Raw genomic sequence first — 22,113 nt, 5'->3', positions numbered from 1 at the left:
AGATGTTGAAGGAATGGGGGAAGATGGAGTGGCAACTTTGCTGGACTCTTTTGTTGTAGATCCATGGACTGTTTCCTGGTGATACAGAGGCTGCATTGCAGGGGGAAGCGGGGGCTCGGAGCCAAGAGAGTTCGGTGTTGAGACCCCTTGGCCCCAGGGGGTATAGAAGAAATGGGGGGGACAAAGGTCCCAGAGATGAGAGTGTGCTCTGCTTGGAACGAGACGAGGCATCCTTAAATGGTCCACCCTGAAAGCAGGCCTGTGCCTCATCCCATGCCTGGTGGTGAGAGCACCTTGGCATGGAAAGAAGATGTCACGAGATAGCGGGACTCCGGGCGGTGCTAATTGTGACAAGAAGTCCGTGGCACAAGGAAGGACTCCGTCTAATCTTCATGATCTGAAGATTTGATTTTCTAAAGGGTGGTGCCAGACCGAGTGTGGATAATTTTGGGAAATGTAATTGTACTGGGGATCTGGAGGAGGAGGGGGAAGTGTTTCTGTGTAGTTTTCATTTGCCTTGTGTTTTCTGTTTTTTTTTTTTTTTTTTTTTTCTTTTGTGGTTTAGTTTTTTGTAGTTTAGTTAATAAAGTTTTTTTTTCCCCTTTTTTCCCTAAGCAGGAGCCTGCTTTTCTTATTCCCGGGTACCACCTCACAGCAGATGCCAGGGAGAGGGAATTTTCATGGGGGCACTGGCATTGTGCCAGTGTCAAACCATAACATGCTCCCACGCTGCCCCTCAATACCAGGCGAGCATTCCCTGAGGGCAGCCCTGACTGTGACCACTGGGGCTCTGGGATCAGCCCTCACATCCCTGTGGGAGCAGCAGCAGACAGGATGAGAGATTCCCTCCCCCGTTTTTCCTGTGGAAGGGTGAAGCCCAGCTGCCCTTTTCTTCTGGTGTCTCCTCCTCTCCTCAGCTGAGGATGTCAAACTCCCCAGGAGCAGGAAAATCCCCATTCCCTCTTTCCTTGTGGCTGCAGCCTGGAACATCCACCCAGAATGAAGGACTTTCTGACAGCCCTGCTGAATGACACTGGCAAGAGGTTTGTGAGAAGAGGAAGAAATTGTATTTTGATAGTAAATAAAAGGTGCAAAATTACTCCTTTCTGTTATATTCCTTTTCAGTCAGTTCTGGTCTGTTTTCAGAGTGCCACCTTCTCAGCTGACTGTGTTCGTGCCCTCCTTTCTCTCCTGCCTCTCTTTGCCTGCTCTGTTTCTCTCTCAGTGTCTCCCTTGACCCAGGGCAGCTCACACCAATGACCGTGCCCAGATTTAATTCCCAATTCAGGAGCTACAACAACCATGGGGGAAGTTATGAAGGCTCGCAGTGAAATGCCACTGTAAGATCCTGCTCCACTTTTGGCTCCTTCTTGACAGCTTTGCCCTCAAGGGCAGGAACATCTTTTCATAGCTGAGAACTGGAATTCCAGACCCTGGCAGTGTGTGCCGTGGATCCCAGAGGGGCGTTCCCGAGGCTCCCAGGGTGCTGCTCCTGCCGTGCCTCCCAAGGAGCTTCTCTCCCAAGGGGAGTAGATTCAGCAGCTCTGTGGGCTCCCAGAGCACACAGCAAAGGTGGCTTTGATGGACATTTTCCAGCACCTTCCCCTCTGGAAGCAAAGGGAGGGAGGAAATAGAAGCGAGTCCTGGAAGGACTGGGGTGGGAAGGGACCCTGTCCATGGATTACGACCCCGCGAGGGAGAGACGCCTCTACCCCAGTGAAGGACCGAATGAGAGCGTGGGAAAGCAACCGGCGATTATTGAGCGTGGACTGAACGGAACAAGAAATGAGGAGGAGAAAGGGAGAGAAAGAAAGCGGGAAGAGGTCTCAAAGAGAGAAAGAAAAAGGAAAGAGGTCTCAGAGCACAGAAAGAAATGGGAAAAGGCTCCCGCCAGGAATCCGCAGCTGCCAGCAACACCCGCAGGGCGTAGCGCCTTTTACAATTCCAGCCAATCAGAGGACGCGGTAAACAATTTCCAGCCAACCAGAGCTTTTCTCTCTGATGACTCCCCGGTTGCCAGGCGGGTCCGCAGAGCCCGGCGGCCCCGGAGCGGAATTTGGGGCTCGGGCCGGGGGACGGATCCGCCCCGGGGGGGTCCCCGAGCCCCTGCCCAGCCCTGGGGCCGATCGGGGGCTCCCCCACCCAGCAGCCGGTGCTGCGGGGCCGCGGGGCAGAGCGGTGGGAAAGGGAGGTCCGGGCTGGCAGCGGAGGAAATGCGGGAGGAAGAGGAGGGAGAGGAGGAGCAGGAGCGGGAGAATCGCGGCGCTCGCAGCGCCCGCACGCCGAGCCTGCAGCACCCCCTGCCCCGGGAGCATCGCCCCAGACCCGAGCCGCAGGGGAGGGCGGAGGCCGAGCTCGCCCCGGCTCCAGCCAGGGGTCTCCAGGAGGATTTTTTGGAGAGTGTTCGGAGCCGGCAGATCCCGGACTCGAGCCCCGGATATCCCCGGGCTCCCCAAGAGGAGCTTTTTCGGGGGCAGAGGAGCCGCGATCGCCCCTCGGAGGGTCCCAGGGGTCCACGTGGGGATGGCCCGGTACCGACGGGGCGGGACATTGGTTTTGGGGATCCCCGTGAGAGCCGGGGCTGTGGAACGGGGGACCCCCGGGGCAGGGAGAGGGAAAGGGGCGATACCGGAGCTGGGGGACCCCCGGCAGCCCGGAGATGAGGCGGGGACGGGACCCCCTGACCCTGACAGGGGTGTCCTGGGGTGACTTCATGATGCTCGTACCCCATCCGTCTGTTTAGCCCAGAAATGAGTTCTGCACCTTTAAGGCTGGTTCTGAGAGCGAAGGGGAGGAGGAAGAAGCAGCAGTTTGTTTTCATACACTGCATTCCTCTACATTCCAGCTGCTGGATGGACAGACAGCAGGACAGAGCTCTCCTTTGCTTTTAGTTAGTTTTTAGCTCGCTGAGGCAGAGAAGTTCCCTGGACTGTGGTTTTTCTTTTTCTTTGGAGCTGTTTAAATCTGCTCTGCACTGAACAGCCAGAACACCACGGGCAGCTCCCACCTGTGGCCCACCTGGCTGAGCCTGGGCCACAGCATTTCCAGTGTTGGAAGGACTGATAAGAGACTGATAAGACACTGATAAGACACTGAGTGTGCGGAGCTACCACCCAAGGAGGAACTTTCAGAGTTTGTCATATATTTTGGAGCAGCAAGAGTTTTTTTTGCTTAATATTGTTCAATTTTTGTGCTGGTAAATGCTTTGCCTGTAAAGTAATATTTTTTTTCCACTTTCCTCTAAGGAAATATTTTCCCAAACTGGCTGAGGGTGGGGCTGCTGAATCGGCATTCTAGAGGAAACTCCTTTTGGAGGGTTTCAACCAAATTTGCCCTAAACCAGGACAGGGTGGTAGAAAGAAGGGGGAACCCCAAGTGGCTGGACTGGTTGAGGCTGGAGAGGGGAACCTTGGGACCCCAGAACCTCCCAGAATCCAAAAGCAGGACCCTGGAGAGGGGGGATCCCCAGGACCCATGGGATCCCCAGAAGCCCTGAGATGGGGGACCAACCATAACCCAAGAGGGATGAGACTGGAAATGGGAAACTCCTGGTGGCTTTTTTTATTTACTCTTTATTTTGGGACATCAGGTGACTTATAGAAATGGACGTGGGTGGGAGGAATCCCCAACCAAAGGCATTCACACCTTATCTTTCCCCAAACCAGGATTTTCCCCAAACCTTCCCACCTTAACATCCCCTCTGTCCCACTCTCGGTGAGCTCAAACCCAAACCTGATCCTGGTCTCAGTCTCACTCCACATTTAGACACACTTATAGTTCTGTATTTAATCTCATCCCAGTTTCAGACTCGTCTATCCCAAGACCCAATCCCAACCCCAGCCCTAAAGCCAATCCCATGTCCAGCTTTAACCCCAATCCCCGCTCTAATCCAAATCTCAGCCCCAACTCCAATCCCAGCCCCAATTCCAGCCCCTTCCTAAATCCTCAGTCCCAAACCAAATCCCAGGTTCAGCCCTTCTGGGGGTTTGGGGGTGTCTCTGTCCCTCTGAGCCCGATGATGTTTGGGTGGGGTCACAGCAGGGCTGAGAGGGACAGAGACCCCCCCCGGCCTCCCCAGGTGTGAGAAGGTCGGAGAGCCCCCCAGCCCCAAGCACCCTCAGCGGAGAGAGGGACACAGAGCCCCTGGTCCCCAGCCCTGCACAGGCATTGCCTGAGGCCAGAGGGATGGAGACCCCCGAGCATCCCCTGGGCTGAGAGGGACAGAGACTGCCCTGAGTACCCCCTGGCACAGGGGTGAGAGGGACGGAGAACCCCCCCAGGCATCCCTCAGAGTGACAATGATGGAGACCTCCTGGGGAATGGCCTGGGGTGACAGGGACAGGGAAACCCCCCCCCAGGCATCTCCCAGGGCGAGAGGAACAGAGGCTTCACAAGCATCCCCTGGGCACCAGACAAATTAATGTTGTTTTTTGTCAGAAATCAAAATTGACCGTAGATAAAATGCCTTGAATTTACTCTTCCCACAAGTCACTTGTGATGGAAAGGCAAATAAATCCCAAAATTTTATAAACTTACAATAGAAGCTATTTTGTGGCAAATCCAAATTCCTTTGGTCCTGCACAGCTCCAGCTCAGCTGCTGGCACATTCTAAAAAAAGAAAAGTGGAAAATAGGCCCAATACGGATTATGAAAAAAAAGGGGAAGCTATGCGTAGCTGTCACAAAGGTGACAGGGACAAAGAGAAAAATTATTCTAACATTTGGAAAAGTCCCCCAGCCTGTGAAACAGACTTCCCCTGGAGGGGGCCAAGTGTGACATTGTCCCCTGTATGCGTGGCATTCCCAGGGTGGGAATTTTACAGCTAAGCCAGTTTGGGTAAGGGGGGTGGTGTTCACCCCCTGAGCAGGGATTGCCCCACTGTTTCAGGTTGCAATGCAAGATGTAACCAAATGCATGTTTTCAATCCCCACCTTCAGCAACTGCTATAAACAGGTGGGGCAGTGTTCTTTATCTCTTCCATGACTCAGCCCTGATAACGCCCTCCAGGGGAGATATCTTCTGTGAATGGGCCATTGAGTGTCACTGCAGAACTGATAAAATTCCATCCTCCCATTGTGGGATGCTCCACCCAGGGGGAGGATCCAAGCATTCCTACCTGGATATAAGCTGACGCTTTGCTGCACCAGGAGCAGCTTGCCTACTTGATTGCCAGAGGACAAGAGCTCCATAACCACCACTGGACCTCCAGAGGAAGACCAGACCCTTCTACAGGATCACTGCTTTGACAGAATAGTGTTCATCTCTCCAACAGGACTGCAACCACCATTTACTGGGACTGCTGCCACCACCCTGAACAACAGGGTGTCAGGTTATATCCTGACTCTGTCAGTTTAAGGCAGTGTTTCTGTATCGTTGCCTTGATCCTTATTTTGTTACTGAATTGGAATTCTGGCTTAGACTCTTCCTCAGGTTTGCCTTTAAATCAGTACAAAACTGATTGTACTCATCCCTTGTTTTCCTCCCTTGTTTTAGGAATATCCCGTTCCTAAAACTTGGCCAGATGGCGGAAGACACCTCAAGGCAGATGAGGATGCCCCAGGACACCCAGGCAGGTGAGGAGGAAGTCAGTGCCCCTTTCCCCCTCTCTCCTGCTCCATCTCCCAGCCCAGAATATCCCCTCTATGCAGGACAACCCCGCTGCCAACGCCATCCTGCTGGGAATGCACTGTGGGGATCTCCTTCCCCATCCCTCTTCACGGAGGGAAATCCCATCCTGTGCTTGTCCTTACTCTACCAGAGAAGGAGCTGAGGATCAAGATAAGGGACGACAAATCCCCACAGCAAAACTACATGGAAGAGACCGGTTTGAGTGGCTCCATGGGAAAAGAATCCAATGGGGAGGAAAAGCCCTGGAGATCCCCCATGAGGAGGAGGTGCTCCAAACCCAACCCAGGGTTCTCTGAGGAGGAAAGACCCACCCTGAGCCAGGAAGGTGGACAGAGCTTCAGCCAGAACTTGGAGCTGGTAGTCCAGGGGCAGCTTCATGATGGGCACAAGCTCCACAAGTGCTTCGAGTGTGGGAAGAGCTTCAGGCAGAGCAGCACTCTGATCAGCCAGAGGATCCACGCTGGGGAATGATCCTATGAGTGTGGGGAATGTGGGAAGGGCTTCAGCTCCAGCTCTGCCCTTGTCATACATCAACGCATCCACACTGGGAAGGGGCCCTACGAGTGTCCCCAGTGTCAGAAGAGGTTTCAGAGCAGCTCCAGTCTTCTCCGGCACAAGCGGATTCACACGGATGAGAGGCCCTTGCGCTGCCCTGAGTGCGGGAAGGGCTTCAAGCACAACTCCAACCTCATCAGGCACCGGCGCATCCACACTGGGGAGAGGCCCTACGAGTGTCCCCAGTGTGGGAAAAGCTTCACCCAGATCTCTGTCTTAACCAGACACCAACGGAGGCACCTGGAAGGGAAGCTCTGCCAATGCCCCAATGCAGGAGGACTTTTGTGCACTGCCCCAACTTCATCCATAGTTGGAGGATCCATGTTGGGAAGAGCCCTGGTGATCCATTTTTCCTTCGGATCCATGCTAGGAAGACACCTGTCCCTTTTCCTGCCTCTGCCAATGACATGATGTGGGATGGAAGAACATGAGGGTCTGGCAATGACTGTGTCATTACATTCACTCCAACCTCAGGTCATTGCCAGGGACAGGAAAGGGACACTCTCTCTGTCTCTCTCTCTGTCCCTGAGGAGAAGAGTGTGCTTTCCAGGCACGAGGAAATACGTGGCAAGGCAGACCCAGTAAGTTGTGTTTTAGTTTTCCCTGTAAACAGTTTTATTTATACACTCTGTTATCAATATTGTTTCTGTTCCATTCGTTCCTTATATCATTGTTGTTCCCAATAAATTGTTCTTATCCCAGACCGGGATCTTTGCCTTTGTGGTTTCCATGGGAGGTGGGAGGGCAGCGAGGGCAGCACGGTTTTAGCAAGAGCAGGAAATTGGGGAATCCCATTCCTGAACCCTGGCCCCTGGAAACCGAGCATCCCAGCTGGTCCCAGCCCTGGTGGCCATGGCATCAGCCTTGGGAGCGGGTCCCTGGCTGGGGCTGTGGGAACCTCTTCCCTCTGGTGCCCAGGGACAGGAGTGGAGGGAACGGCTGCAGCTGAGTCAGGGCAGGCTCCGGTTGGATGTCAGGAAAAGGTTTTTGCCCAGAGGCTGCTGGGGCCCTGCCCAGGCTCCCCAAAGAAGGGTCCCAGCTCCAGGGCTCTCTGAGCTGCAGCAGCGTTTGGACAGCGCTGCCAGGCCCAGGCTGGCATTGTTGGGGTGTCCTGTGCAGGGCCAGCAGTTGGACTGGAGGATCCTGATGGGTCCCTCCCAGCTTGGCCAATTCTGTGATTCTGGGATCCCATGAGCCTGGGGATGGGGCTGACAATGGTAACAGGCTCTGGCTACAGGCCTGAGCTGGTGTCCATGGCAACCACTCCAGCCATGGGGTCTCCATGGAGCTGCCAAGGGACTGACCATAGCAACAGGGGGCTGGAGATAGTTTCCATGGAAACTGACCATAGCAATAGAGGGCTGGTGATGGTTGGCTGCTAAGGATCAGATTTGTCACAGGTCCTCAGAGCGGTTCCATGGGGACTTTCCAAGAGTCTCCAGGCTGTTCCAGAGCTGGAATGTCACAGGCAGAGGCAGGGGCTCCATGGAGACCTCTCAGGGCTTTCTGGGATGGTAAAGAGCCCTGTGGTCAGAGGCAGTCACAGCCATTCCATGGTGACATCCCAGGGGACCCTGGGCTGCACAGGCACCGATCTGTCACAGGCACTCACGGGGGCAGCACAGTGACATCCCAGGAGTCCCCAGGCTGCCAAAGAGCCAGGATGTCCCAGATACTCACAGGGTTCCTGTCATGGGCACAGTGGGAGCTTCAGGAAGAGTTTTTTAGAGAAGCTCCTGTTGGGTCTCGAGGTTCAGAAAGGAGCCCCAAAAGCCCCCATAGATCCCAAAATGTCACCATTCAATCAGAGATGACCCAGACTCCGATCACAAGTCTAAGGGCTCAAAGCCACCCTTTTTTCAATCCTCTTCGTTTATACCTTAGTTTGCTACAGGTGGACCTCATTGGTAATTTAATCAGCACATTTCACATGGTTGGTTAATGAAGAGAACACTCTTCATTAAAAACTTTTTGGAAAAAACAACCTATTATAAATGTTGTCATGGTGCCAGTTAATCATGTTTGTTTTATGCTGGGCCTTTCTGGGGACTCTCTGGATGTGGGAAACCCTCCTGTAGCAGTTCTGTGCCAGGTAAAAGGAGATGCACAGGACTTTTTTGGTCTTTGGCTTCTTGTTTATTGTTATCTGTTCTAAAGTTTTGCATGCTGTGCATACCAGGCTCAGCACGCTGGACAAACACCTCAAAATGGCTCTAAAATGTATGGTTTCAAGGTCTTTTAAAGTTGTCTCACCCAATTAACTCTTAAAACGTACATTATTTCTACTTATCTACCAATACTCATTCCTTGCACTGCAACCTCTGCACTGTGCTTTCCTTAACCAATCACCCTGTGCCACAAACACTGCAGAAAATGGAGTAGATGAAGAAGAAGACAGGGACTACATCCAAATTCCTCCATCTTGCTTCCTATCTACATCATAATAAAAATCCCAAAATCTAAATTTCTCACCCAAGGGACATGCTATACTACCCTCTAATCTATTTCAGACTTTGGTAAATTGTAATCTGTCTCAAATTCCTGGAAGTCCTCTCCATGGGGGTAATATAAAGGCAGTGTTTCTCTGGGTGTCAGGACCCCTCAGAGCAGACACAGAAATATTCCCTGTACCCTGGATTCCCACACATTTAACCTAAAAACCTTTAACCCTTAACATGTGAAGTTACCAAAAATGTTCCAGAAAAGTAGGATTAGAAGGAGGAGAAATAGAGAACAACAGAAAGACAGAAGATCCATAGAAAGACACACACATAGGTACCAGCTACTGAGGTTCCAGCATCGCTAACAGAGAAACCCCAGGGGAAGACAAGATCCAGACCCTGGGCTGGCCTCGTGCTCTGGCTTTTAAGCCCCTGGGCCTTCATGGGCCCACCCCTGGGGTGGGAATGCCAGTTGCTTGTCCAATATGAGCCCAGGTAGCACCAGCTGCTACTGTGTGATTGATTGACAGCTCAGCCAATCAGAGTGGGGTTAGCACAGCCCCCTGCTGTGTGATTGACAACTCTGCCAGGCCAGGGCTGGGGGCGGGGCTCTGTCCCACCACACACCAAGGCCTGACCCGGCCCTGGCCCCACACGGGCATTCTGAGCATCCCAAGGTGTCTCGGGACATCGATCTCATCCAGCCTCTGACAGCAACCATGGTGACACTACGGAACCTCATGGAACCATGGGTCCTTGTGACAATGGAGGTCCAAGGAGACCCTGGAGAGACTGTGGAATCCAGGAATCATGGAATCAAGGAGACTATTGTGCACATCATGGGCCCTGTGGAAGCAAGGATCAACAATCAAATTGTGGTTTGATTGTGATTGATTTAAAATAGAAACAAGGAGCCATTGTTTCACAGCAGAGCTACATGGGGCCAATGGACCCTTGTGACTCTGTTGGGGCTCATGAAATCAAGAAGCCATTGTGACATTGCCAGACCTCATGGAATCAAGGAGACCATTGTGACAGTGTTAGGACCCGTGAAGTCAATGGAACATGGAACAGGTCTGCCTGGTTTGGACTCCTGCAGGCCGTCTGACAGGTCCCACTGAATTTGACATGTCAAGGGCCACTTCCCATCTGACCCTGAAACACTGAACTCTGTGCTTTTATTCCTATGGGAAAGAACTTTCTTTCTTGTCTAGGCACCCATGGCCAAAATTGGGATTCTGTGTCTAAAATTCTCCATATCTAAGGGCTACTCCCAGACAAAATCTGCCCATACAGTCAAGTCTGGCTAGACTTGGCCTCTGGTGACTGCCTCTCATCTGACCCTGCACCACTGGGGCTCACTTGTTTCCTTCCCGTGGAGACCACTTTGACACTGTGGGGCATTGCGGAACCAATAGGCCATGGTAGCACTGCAGGCCCTTGTGGAACCTGTTATACTGTAGGAACTTCTGGAACCAAGGGGAACATTGTGACCCTGCACGGCACCATGGATCCAAGGGGCCACTGTGACACTGTGGGGTCTCATGGAACCAAGGATATCTTTGTGGGTCTGTTGGGCTGCATGGTCCCAAGGGCCCAGTGTGAAGCAGCAGGGCTTTGTGGAACCAAGAGGCCATTGCTGCATTTCAGGGCCTCGTGGAGCCAAAGGGCTGTTGTAATCCTGCAGGGCACCGTGGACCCATGGAGAGCATTGTGACATTGCAAGACCGCATGGAATCATGGAGAGCATTGCGACACTGTGGGGCCTCATGGAACCAAAGGGTCACTGTGACCCTGCAGGGTCTTATGTAAGGAAGGGGCCATTGTGACACTATGGGAACTTGTAGAATCAAGGGGATCATTGTGGCACCACTGGAGCCTATGGAACCAAGGGGCCATTGGACACAGCAAGGCTCCATGGAACCAATAATCATTATGACACATGGGGCCTTGTGGAACCATGGAGACCATTAGGTTCCGTAAGGACTTGTGTAACCAAGGGGCCATTATGACACCAGAGGTCATCATGGAAGCAAGAGAACCATTGTGGCACAGCAAGGCCTCATGGAAGCAAGGACCAATTGTGACACTGCAGGGGCCTGTGGAACCAAGGGAACGTGAAATAGGTATGGCTGCCTTGGTCTCGCAGGGGTCACCTGACAGGTCTGCCTGACCTTGGAATGCTGAAGGCCATTCCCATCTGCCCCTGAAAGACTGGGGCTTTGGGCTTTTCTTTTTATGGAAAAGAACTGTCCATTATTTCCAGGCATGCATGGCCAAAATTTGGATTCCACTTCCAAATTTCTGTGTATCCAAGGATTGCTGCCAGACAAAAGTTGCCAGGACAGACAAGTCTGGCTGGTCTTTGACTCCTGAGGGGCACCACTTACCTGTTTTCCAAACATTGGAAAGAGCTCTGTGCTTTTCTTTTTATGAAAAAACTCCATCCCTCTTCTCCATGCACAAATGTTTTAAATTAGGACTCCACATCCAGAATTTCAAATATCCAAGGGTTGCTCCAAGAAAACCTGCCAGGACAGACAGGTCAGGCTTGCCTTGGCCTCTGGTGGTTGCTGTTCATCAGCTCCTGAAACATGGGGGCTCTGTGTTTTCCTTTGCATGGAGACCAAAGTGACATTTGTTAGCCTTGTGAAATGAAGGAGCCATTGTGGCACTGCAGAGCACCATGGATCCAAGGGACCATTGTGACACTGCAGAGCCTCGTGGAACCAAGGACATCATTGCGGCTCTGTTGGGCCACATGGTCCCAAGGGGGCAGAGCAAAGCAGCGGTGTGGGAGTTAGCCTGGCTGTACCTCAGAGTCAGCCAGATTTTACCCTAGAAGACCTGGGTGCAAGTTTGAAGCCCTGGGAATAATTTGTTTAACCTAGGGTGAGCTTGAGAGTTCCCTCATATGCCTTTAGTGTTGTTATGCTAAGTTGTCCAAGTTCTCCTCCCCTATTTGTTACTTGTTTCCCCTCTTTGGTTTTTGTTCTAGAGTGTTCTATCCCCAAGTGTATACATTGTTGCTTCACCTTTATCTCAGATCTTTGGATCCCACACCCCTCCTGCTGTGCTCGACTTCTCCATGTGTATTGTTTTTCACCCTGTTACTAAAGTTTTTTTTGGTAACTCCATTGATCCTGCTTGTAGGAGCATCGGGGGGTAGGACGGTTGGGATGGATGGAGATGATAGATCTCTGAAGCCAGGTCTTGAACTTGTGGTTTATTGCAAAGGGTGTGTGTCAGGACCCAGGACATCCCTCTGGCTGTCCTGAGCACCAAGACCCCTGCCAGGGGTCTCAGAGACCCTGGCACAGAGCCCAGAATGCCTGTGGTTTTGATTATGACCCATGGAGCAAATTACCAACATTGTATGAAGGTCAGCAGGGCACAAGAGGTTAAGTAGAATATCAGTGAATTTAGCACAGGGGAGAAAAGTAGATTTTAGAATTTTTGTTATGGGGGTTCAGGAGGCAGGATGGAGGGAACTGGGTGTATCCAGCCTTTCTCCTTCTTCTTCTTGGCCTCCATCTTCTGCTGTGATGTTGGCACTTAGAGATTGCTTTAGAGTAGAAGCTCACTGTCTAACATAGGTGATAGGTTTTGGAAAGTAATTGTAAACATTGTACATGTAGTTTTTAGTATAAAGATATAACACTGCCCCAGGGGCAGGCAGAATGCCTCGGACTGTCTTGCTGAGCTGACCTCAGCAGGGCAGGAGAAAAGTTTTTACAGATAACATAAAATAAACAACCTTAAGATGGAGAAATGAAGAGCCCTGACTCCTTCTTCAAGCGCTGGGCTGGGAAAAGAAACTTTTGAACTTTTCTCAGGGTCAATCTGACCAGCTAGACATCCCAACAGGTGTGGGTGCAGGAGCCTTGTTTGGAGCTGCCAGCCACAGCTTGGAGCAGGCCCAAAAGAGGAGCTCAAAAGAGGCACCCAAAATGGATGTCCAAAAGAGGAGAGGAGTTCCCGTTACAATACAATAAATCTTCTTCTGTGACACATATTCTAATTTTCACTAACCACTCTAAAGCAAGATACAAATCTTATGGCATTTACATACAACCTATAAGAAACTTTACATTGCCATACTGTGTTATATTTTAAACCATAAAAACTACTCTTTGGACCCCTTCTGCCAAACTAGTAGGGTCTGCTCTGACCCTTGGACCTGTCTGCAAGCAGAAGGAATTGTTTCATCAAAAGAAGATTACCTTTAGCCGGACATACCATTGTTTTCCAGTTGTTCAGTAACTAATGCTTGGTATCTAAAAGCTTGCTTTCATTTCAATCTCACTTACAGTTTCTCTATTCTCAAAATCTTTTGCCAGGCAATCATATTTATAAGGCTTTCCTGTTTCATCTTCCCCAGCATCTGCTCCTTTTCATTTTCACCACCCTTGCCCTGAAGCTGGGGAACCAGAAAGGTTTGTCAGAGCCACCCTCATTGTGACATTTGGCACCCGAACAGGGACCCTGACATTCAGTCATGTCAGCTGGGGTGAGCTGATGGATAGGCCAGTGCTCCCCGGGATTTTGGATTGTGCCGGGCGGGCAGATTCATCATTGCTTCGAGTGACCTCAGCCAGGATCCACAGGGACAATGACAGTTTCAGCTGCGTAGGATTGCAGGTGGGTTTGGGGAAATACAGGATTATTGCAGGAAATACAGGAAATACAAAATTAATGCCCATTTTGCTACTGTGTTTTTACAATACTCATCCACATCCCATAACTGATTTAGGATGTTCCAGTGGCTGTTCCACCTAAGGTGGAGAAAGAGAAAAATGGGCAGCCAGATGTCCAAAGTAGAAAGGTGCGTATATGGATGCTTTAAGTTAATTCTCACTGATCATGACCAAATATCTTCAAAGAACAAATTAAAATCAATCATGAAGTGGATCATTAAAAATTTTCCAGATGCCCCTGACCCTGACCGTCTTCCCTCCATCTTGGCTGCTCCACTTCCTGCTACCACAACCTTCTCTTCCACCCTGAATGAACCTCCAGACTCTACCCCCAAAACCACAGGTTATGCCTCCACGGTCAATCATTCCCCCACTACCCTGGGCCATGCCTCCAGAAGGCCAGCCTGGAAGTCTGCCATCCTAGGTCAAGGCCCTTCCTCCCCAACACCTGATGCCTTTTGCATCACCCTCTGGCAACAATATAACCCTATGTTCAAGGTACTAAGCCCAACTGCCACACTATTTCTAATCCAAATGTTTCTCTTCCAAGTCATTCTTCCTCCCCAGAAGACAGTTTGGACTCCTCAGAGCCACCTTGCCCCTCAACCCCAGAAGATCCCTGGGAAAGTAAGAAGACTGGCATATAGTCTCAGAATTCCTCATTGCCCCTGTATGTTATAAAAGAAGGGGGCAGAATCCCAGGTATCAGCCATTGGTTTATGGGGAAATCAAGGATCTGTGTAGGGCACCTAAAGACCATAGGAAGGACTTACTGTTTTTTAATGGCCTAATTAGGGCCATGTTTACAGCACATGTCTTAACTCCCTATGATTTAAAATGTATTATGACCATGTTGCCGTCACCTACAGAATACACCCTGTGGGAAGGGGGATGGAAGTGTTTACTAAATAAATTAATAGCAGACTATGCCAATAATGAGGCAAGATATGAATTGACAATCAACCATCTAGCTGGAGAAGGACAACACAGCCTACCAGATGATTAAGCAGCAGGTATCCCCTGAGAAGTGTTGGATGATATCAAAGAGATGGCTTTGCAAGCTTTAATCCAGATATCGGATGGTAGCACCCTCAATATGGACTACCTTGGGTGGCTGCAGCTAAAGCTTTAGGACAATTAGACCATCTTGGGTGCCTGTTAAGTAAGCAAACCAATGCTACCTCCTTCACATTGAGTGGCCTGCTCTCAGACATAGAGACCATCAGACATGCCACCTTGCAGAACAGTGACAGAGTTTTTACTGTGGGCACATGGGGCATGGCTGTGTAGACTCTGAGGGATGTGTTGCATGAACCTCTCCATCCACAGCGAGTCAATCCACAAGAGCATTCAGGTACTGAAGGAAGGGTTCAAGAAGCTTTAAGTAGAAAACAAAGACTGGGTCAATAAACTCTTCCAATCCAAGGGACTAAAGGATTGGATGATGTCTTGCTAAAACAGGACTATTAATTTTCTTACTGATTGTTGCTTTATTGTTAATTGTCCCATGCTTGTTTGGATGCTTTTAGAAAGTCTTACAAAATTATTTCAGTTCCATCTTGGTTGTAAAACAGAAAGGGGAAGATACCCAATACAAGCTCCTCATGGACCCTTTGGAGGAGAGAATTGGAGACCAGGACGGCACAAAATCCTCTCAGAGACTCGGTGTGGGAAGGAAAATTCTTAAAAGTACCTAAAAGTATTCTAAAATGCATAAATATCTTAAAAACCTTGAGTATATCAAGGCATTAATGAGCCCCACTGAGTGTCAGTACAAAGCTCTAAAGGGATTCGTTAAAGCAGATAACTGGGGCCTTGCGTGCACAAACCTCTCACAGAGTCTGTATCAAAAGGGAAACACCAAGTACCTTCAAACAACTGAAGTACCTTGAAGCATTAATGAGCCACAATGAATGTTGTTCCTGACAAAGCCTCTCCAGGGACTAATTACAGCAGATAATTGCAGGCCATGATTGCACAAACCTCTCAGAGACTCCAAGGCAAAAGCAAAACCCAAAGTCCTTTGAAAAACCTGCAGTCCCTACAGGGAGCATTAAGGAGGCCCCAGGGCCATTGCTGAGCAAGGCTCCCCAGGGACTCCTTCCAGCAGATCCTTGAGGCCACTGGAATGTGGGCTAGGGGGGGATGCTGAGGGCAGGACAAGGGGCTGACAGTGCCCAGCCTGGCTGGGGCTGTGCCAGGAGGCCCCAGTGCCTCAGGACAAGGTGTCTCCTCCCAGCCCTTGATGGCACAGACCCAGCTGCTGTGCCCCAGGGCACCAAGACTCGGCTTCTCCATGTCCCCACCTGTCATCACTGCCTCCAGTTCTCTGCTCTGCCTGGGGCCTGGGGACACTTTCTCAGTCGTGTCCCTCTCTGGGACCCATTAAAAGTCCAAGAAAGTTTGGAGTGTGATTCTGACTTGGAGTTCTGGAGAGGTTTCTTCAGCTCCCTCTCAGGGACTGATGTTCAGGGCCTGAGCACAAAGCCCCAGAGGCTCATTAAAGTCCTGGTGCTGTGTCTGTGCTGATGAGCTGGGCTGGGCTCCTGGCACAGAAGCAGCTCCTGGTAACCAAGCAGAGCTTCAAAAGCACATTTCTCTTGATGAGCACCTCTTCTGCCAGCCCAGCAGGGCTGGGGCACTGCCTGCAGCCACCCCGGGCACAGCACAGAGGCACAGAGAGCTTCAATCAGTCAGGGCTGGGAAGGTGCTGAGAAGTGCCTGGGGCAGAATCACTGCCAGCCCTTGGCACAGGAACCTCTGGCTGCAGGAAAATGCAGCTGCAGCTCCTGCAGCCATCTCCTCAAGCTGGAACATCCCAATGCCTACAGACCCTGTGAGTACATTCTCTGATTGTCTCTTGTGCAGAGCAGCCAGGGGTGCCCAGAGCTGTCGTGCAGAGCAGGGTCCTGCAGCCCAGGGTGCTGTGCTGGGGCAGGGACTCTGCTGTCTGCCAGGGAACGCTCTCAGCCAGCCCTGGCAGCTGCTCCCAGCACTGGGGGACAAGATCTGGGTGAAAAGAGACAGCTGGTAAGGCTTGGGAGGGCTCTAATGATGTCGTGAGGATGCTGCATTGTTCAGGACTGCTCCCAGCATAACACTTAACTGCAGAACATTTCCAAGTAGATTATGCAGGGAGCGGAGCAAGGCAGGGACTGCATAAAAGGGAAAATCCTGCTTTTTTAAAGTACTGCTCTGGGTTGTCTTGATGGGAAACTGCAAACAGATATTCATCTGGCAGTCCAGGATGAGAAAAAAAAATATTTCTCAGATGTTGCTTAACCAGGCAGTGACAGAAATCAGCACAGGGCCCCTTAGAAGCTGCATCTTGTCTTGTTTATCCAGCCTCCTCAGGGTTGCTTTGACGTTGCCATCAGAGCCTGCAGGTCCAGAGCTGCCCCTGGACAGTGCCAGAGCTGGGAGGGGTCTGCAGGGCAGAGATGAGCCCCCAGGATTGGGCTGGGCTCTGGCAGCACTGGCAGGTCATAGCCCTGGGCACAGGGAAGCAGCTGCTGGCAGGGACAGCTCCAGGCAGTAGAGCCCTGGGTAGGGAGTGTGTGGAATGTGCCCCCAAGCTGTGCTGGGATATTTAAGGTCCTCTCCAAGCAAAAATATTCCATGATTACTTTTTTTACAGATCCAAATGCCAAGGCACAGCAAATGTCCAACAGCAGCTCCATCAGCCACTTCCTCCTGCTGGCATTGGCAGACATGCGGCAGCTGCAGCTCCTGCACTTCTGCCTCTTGCTGGGTATCTCCCTGGCTGCCCTCCTGGGCAACGGCCTCATCATCAGCGCCGTAGCCTGCGGCCACCACCTGCACATGCCCATGTTCTTCTTCCTGCTCAACCTGGCCCTCACTGACCTGGGTTCCCTCTGCACCACTGTCCCCAAAGCCATGCACAATTCCCTCTGGGACACCAGGAACATCTCCTACACAGGATGTGCTGCACAGCTCTTTTTCTTTGTGTTCTTCATCTCAGCAGAGTATTTCCTCCTGACCATCATGTGCTATGACCGCTACGTGTCCATCTGCAAACCCCTGCACTACGGGACCCTCCTGGGCAGCAGAGCTTGTGCCCACATGGCAGCAGCTGCCTGGGCCAGTGCCTTTCTCAATGCTCTGCTGCACACAGCCAATACATTTTCCCTGCCCCTGTGCCATGGCAATGCCCTGGACCAGTTCTTCTGTGACGTGCCCCCAATCCTCAAGGTCTCCTGCTCACACACTAACTCCCACAGGGAACTTGGTTATCTTGTTGTTACTTGCTGTTTAGCACTTTGCTGTTTTGTGTTCATTGTTTTCTCCTATGTGCAGATCTTCAGGGCTGTGCTGAGGATCCCCTCTGAGCAGGGACGGCACAAAGCTTTTTCCACCTGCCTCCCTCACCTTGCTGTGGTGTCTGTGTTCATCAGCACAGCCATATTTGCCTACCTGAAGCCCTCCTCCATCTCCTCCCCATCCCTGGATCTGGCCCTGTCAGTTCTGTACTCAGTGGTGCCTGCAGCCCTGAACCCCCTCATCTATAGCCTGAGGAACCAGGAGCTCAAGGCTGCAGTGAGAAGACTGCTGACTGGATGGTTTCAGAGACATTAAACGGCTGGCCAAATTCTACAAATGACGTGAAATAAAAGTAATGTTATTGATGGCTTGATAGAGGCTTTTTTTCCCCTTTATATTAGTTTTATTATATTGTCCACAAAGAAATGTCATTCTTTGTGCCATCTCTCATTTTGTTTGTCTCCACCTTCCCTGTGCCCATAGACTGTGTCAATGAGGGGCTGCACTCTCAGTGGCTTTAAAGGATCTAAACAATCTCCAAGCAAAGCTTTCTGCAGAGACGCCCTTTTGTTGCCTTCTCTGGAGCTGCAGCAGCAATGTCTGTGTGCAGAGCTGGGGGCAGATCAGTGCTGGCCCAGCAGCTGTGCCCAGCAGCAGCAGCACTTGGTGTTGCCAGTGCTGCTGCCGTGGCCCTGCCCCGCTGCCCTGGTGGCCCTGGTGTTGCTGTAGAGCCTGAGTGCTCGCGGGGCCGGGCACAGCCCTGGGGGTGGCAGTGCCTGGGCTGCAGCAGGGACAGGCCATGGGCACTGCTGGGGCAGCGCTGACGTCTCAGGCCAGGCCCTGGGGGCTCCAGGCTCCTTGCCCAGGCTCTCTCAAGAACATGGCCAGGCCAATGCTCAGCACAGAAAAGCCCCGTGAGCAGCCCCAGGCTGGCCGTGGGCAGGCTGGGGGCAAACAGCATGGCTGGGGCTCTGCAAGGGCCCTGGGGCTGACGGGAAGGAGCAGCAGAGCAGGGGCTGATCCATCCCCAGTGCGCTGCACAGCCCAGGGCAGAGTCCCAGAGCGTCCTCATGGAGCTGCCAACAACATCCCCCCTCTGCAGCCCTGGCCTCTCCCCCAGCTCACACAGGTGCCCCATCCTTGCAGGCACAGACACGGCAGCACTGGCTCAGCAGCCCCTGTTTGCATTGCACACAGCAGGCAGGAGCACCCCATGCTGTTGTTGTGGGGACATGAACCTGAGGGAGCACAAATGCCATCAGCCCCTGGGGCCAGCAAGGGCTGGAGGACACCAGGGAAACCACTCAACTTTGTCCTGGCCTCTGCAGTCAGCCAGAAAGTTTGTTCCCATCAGCTGGGAGTTTCCTGTGCCACTGCAGATGCTGTTTGCTCAGAGCCAGGACTGCCTGGCAGCCACCCCCAAACTGCCCTGAGCATTTCCGTGGTTTCACCTTTGCTTTCTCTACTCCTTGCCTGCTTTAAATTTCTTCCTATTTCCCTCCCCGGTTCCCTGCCCTGCAAACAGCCCCTCCCTGTTTGCCCTTTCCTCTCTGGCCGGACTCCCCATTGCAGTTCCTGACTTGGCACCATGGAAACGTCCCTTGGGGACCAGGATCACCCTACAAGTGCTGCAGGAATTGTCTGCAGGCTCTTGCAGTGCCTGGTGCTGCTCCCTTGCCAGAGGCACCCCAGGCCAGGGGGGCACATCTGGGCTGCTGTGTCTGGCTCTGGGGCTCCCTGTTCTGGGCAGTGAGGAGGAGCTGCAGAGGCTCTGCAGGACTGACAGGATGGGCTTTGGTGCTGCCAGGAGAAGCTGAGGGACCTGGGCTGCTGGAGCTTCTGCAGAGGAGGCCCAGGGCTCATCCTACAACTGCTGCAAGGGTGGTTTCAGAGAATCCCAGAATCAGCAAGGGTGGAAAAGGCTTTGGGGATCATCAAGTCCAACCTGTGCCCGGAGACTGCCTTGTCTCCCCTGAACCTCCTCTTCTCCACGATAAACCACCCCAGCTCTCTCAGCCACTCCTCACACCACTTATGTTCCAGACCACTCCTCAGCCTTTTGGCCCTTCTCTTGATGTGCTCCAGCCCCTCCATGTCCTTCCTGAATTGGGAGTCCCAGAACTGGACACAGCACTGCCCAACCAGTGCTCAGCCCAGGGGAAGAATCCCTGCCCTGCTCCTGCTGGCCACACCATTCCTGATCCAGGCCAGGAGCCATTGGCCTTCTTGGCCATCTGGGCACACAGCTGGCTCATGTCCAGCCTGCTGTCCATCAGTCCCTGCAGGTCCCTTTCTGCCTGGCTGCTGTCCAGCCACTCTGTCCCCAGCCTGTAGTGATGCAGGGGTTGTTGTGGCCAAAGTGCAGAACCTGGCACTTGGACTTGTTAAACCTCACCTTGTTGGATTTGGGCCCTGGATCCAGCCTGTCCAGGGCCCTGTGCAGAGCCCTCCTACCATCCAGCAGATCAAAACTCCCAGCCAACTTGGTGTCACGAGGGTTCCATGAGGCCCCAGAGTGTCGCAATGGTCTTCATGATTCCATGAGACCTCTCAGTATCACAATGTCCCTTTCGTTCCATGGGGCCCCTTCGGTGTCACAGAGTCCCTTGGATCCTTGGGCCCTGCAGTGTCACAGTGGATCCTTGGTTCCATGAGGTCTGTCAGTGCAGAAATGCTCTCCTTGCTTACCCAGTGTCACAGTGGCCTCTTGGTCCCAAGGGCCACCATGAGGTCAAACATGTTTCCTTCATTTCAGGAGTCCCTGAGGAGCAGCCCTGGACCCTTGGTTCCATGGGGCCCTGCAGTGTCATAATGGCCCCATCCTGACACCAGGTCCTGCTCTGTCACAATGCTCTGCATTGTTCTTAAAGGCCCTGCAGGGTCACAGTGGTCTGTTGGTTCCCTGAGGCCTCAGAGTGCCACAATTAATTCCTTGGTGCTGCAGTGTCACAATGGAGCCCTGGTGACACAAGATCCTGCAGTGTCTCCAGGGACCCTTGGTTCCATGGTCTCAGGGTCCGTCCTAGTGGACAGATGACCTGATGGTTCGTAGGAATGATTTCAGAGTGCAAAACACCAACACGGTACAAGGGGGTTTGCAGTGATGATCAAATCAAATGCAGTTTTATTGAAATAACCACAGCAAAAATGCAATAGAGGGATTAAGGGAGAGAAAAAGATAGAGAAAGAGAGAGGAGAGAGAGAGAGAGAAGGAGAGGGGATATAGCTAGCAATGCAGAGACGAAGTCCTTTGGTCCAGTCCAGCCGAGGGTCCGCCTGCTATGCTGGGGAGATCTCAAAGGCTCTACCTAACTCAGAGGCTTTTATTACTGAAAATTGTGGGGGGGGGAACAGATGTAACAGGTAGTCCATGTTCTCAGCAGTAAATGATCTTGATAGATGTAACAGGTAGATATGTTCTCAGCAGTAAATGAGAGCCATTGTATTCTCGGTCCAGTGGTCACAATCTGCAGGCAAACATCTCACTTCGGTCAGCTTGCCTCCCCACACACCTCCCCCGGGCTGGGGGTTTCAGTCCCAGTCCTTGGAAGGAGCAGAGGAGCCTTTTTAGGAGTTTCATGTCTCAGACCTTGATGGAAAAGCTTCTCACATCTCCGTCTGTCTGTCACGGTGGTTGTAAAATAGGTGAGGGTCTTTGGTGGGAGACCACCTGTAACTCAGGAGAAGTCCAGCCAGGCTGAGAGGTGGGACAGCTTCCAGAGCTGCTATTGTTGCAAACGGGGCATGGTGCCCTCTTCTTAGCATACCGCAAACACACTTGTGAAAACAATAGCTTAACACTGAGCTTTCAGATCTCGGAGCCTGTGGCGTGTGACTTTTCTCCTTCAGAGCCAGATATAGACGGGGGGGGGGGGTCTTCTCTTCAGTGGTCTCTCAAGGACAATCGTGAGGCAGATGAGGGAAAATTGGGACAGACTCTCACACATGGGGTGCCACAGTGTCACAATTGTTCCCTCAGCTCCCAGAGTCCTTGCAATGGAGCAATGGCCCCTTGATTCCATTGTCCCCAGGCTCTCCCAAGGGTCTCCTTGGTTCCGCAGTGGCACAAGGGCCCCTTGGCTCCACAAGGCCCTGCAGGGTCACAGTGGCCTCAGTGGCTCCTCCAGGACCCAGACTGTCACTATGGACTCCTTGCTTCCACCCAACCCCACAGTGTCACAATGGCCTCTTGGCTCTTTGCTGCCATGTCGTACACAGTGTCACCATGATCCTCTTAGTGCCACCAGGCCCCGCAGTGTCACAATGGCCCCTTGCTTCCCCAGGGTCCTGCAGTGTCACAATCATCAGAGAAACAACCATACTGGGGAAGACCTTGGAGAGCATCAAGTCCAACCTGGGACCCAACACCACCCTATCACCCAGACTATGGCACTCAGTGCCACATCCAGTCTTTCCTTAAACACTTCCAGGGACAGTGACTCACACATCTCTCTGGACAGCCCATTCCAGTGCCCAATCACTCTTTGTGAGGAGAATATTTCCTAATGTCC

General features: G+C 52.1%; 1 pseudogene; it reads left to right on the top strand.

The window, feature by feature from the left end:
* Nucleotides 1-22,113, top strand: part of LOC131096333 (zinc finger protein 850-like) — a 560,498-nt pseudogene that overhangs the window by 356,492 nt on the left and 181,893 nt on the right.

Source organism: Melospiza georgiana, unplaced genomic scaffold, assembly GCF_028018845.1.
Source record: "Melospiza georgiana isolate bMelGeo1 unplaced genomic scaffold, bMelGeo1.pri scaffold_29, whole genome shotgun sequence".
In the NCBI taxonomy this organism is placed as follows: domain Eukaryota; kingdom Metazoa; phylum Chordata; class Aves; order Passeriformes; family Passerellidae; genus Melospiza; species Melospiza georgiana.
Note: the sequence above shows the minus strand (reverse complement) of the source record. Positions and strands in the feature narration are given on the sequence as shown.